The sequence below is a fragment of the Culex pipiens genome, chromosome 2 (genome assembly GCF_016801865.2).
Source record: "Culex pipiens pallens isolate TS chromosome 2, TS_CPP_V2, whole genome shotgun sequence".
In the NCBI taxonomy this organism is placed as follows: domain Eukaryota; kingdom Metazoa; phylum Arthropoda; class Insecta; order Diptera; family Culicidae; genus Culex; species Culex pipiens.
Window position 1 is genome coordinate 142,806,360 of NC_068938.1, and position 1,261 is coordinate 142,807,620.

A 1,261-nucleotide genomic window follows, 5' to 3' on the forward strand; every position below is an offset into this window, starting at 1 on the left:
TATAGAGCGACTATTCTGGGCATAGGCACTTTGTGGACTGCGAATGTTTTTTTTATTTTAATCTTCTTTCAAATTCTTAATGGATTGTTGTGAATAATCATTTTTATCTTTGTTTATTTTAGTCTATGCTTTATTTTTATCAATTAACTCGTTTATAGATTTATGTATCGCTCTTGGATTATCTGCATCTGTTGATACTGCAATCCACTTACACCCCTTTCTTATGATGTCCCATCGACGATTCTGTAGAGATGTTTGTTTCAGACTTTTGAAAATCCTTTTTAGTTTAGCTTCTATTTTTAGCTCTTGTGTACAGAACACAGCGGATCTAAACCTATCTCTGGTCTTGTTGTTTGTAAGAGGTCTTCAAAAGCTTCTTCAATTTTTGTTATTTTTTTCTCATGAATAATTTTCATCTGTTCTATCGAAAAAGGATTAAATGATATAGTCATGACAGTCACTGTATTTTTTATTATATTATGATACCTTAAGACTTGACCATCATTTTAATGGCGAAATCCAGTCTAATACAGGAGTAGACCGTACAAAGTACAGGAGTACTTTGTTTACACACTAATCAAAATTATGCCTCGAGAAAGAGAATGGTCAAAACAACAACAGGTAGATCCAAAACAGTTACCACAATGCTTATCGAGCAAAATTTTTCTAGAGCATATCGTTATACCACAAACGGACCGACGGGAAGATCATATGTCCCCTCGGCAGTAGGTTAATTAGCTTCAGCGACGGATGTCATCTTATCGAGGAAAATCAAGTGGTTGCGTCTAGTTCCGGGTTGTTTATTTCTAAGGACTCTATTTGTTCCTTTAACTTTTTTTTGTATTTTGTCGCGTTATTTTCGACAATGCCTTTAATACGATTCTTTTAACCAAGTTTACCAATCGAGTTTGGGTTTGATATGTAAAATACCCTGGGACTGAACTGTCTCGAGATCAGTTTGGTCAGTTCCCAGTTTAATTTGAATGTAATTTACATTCTTTCTTACTTGTTTAGTGACAGTTTTAATTTTTTTATAATAAACTATTATCCTTAATTTTGAAACACTGCTTTACTGTGAAGTAGGTTGTATGTGTGTGCAGCACAGTGTTCAATACCCCCTTTACTCATTGATGTCCAATCTATTTATGTCATTCAATAAGAGATCATCTGCACCTGCAACCTCGGAGATTTGAGCTTTCTCCAAGTACATTGTACGTTCCAGATCGTCAATGATAGTGCGGTTACTCAATCCGAGGGTTGT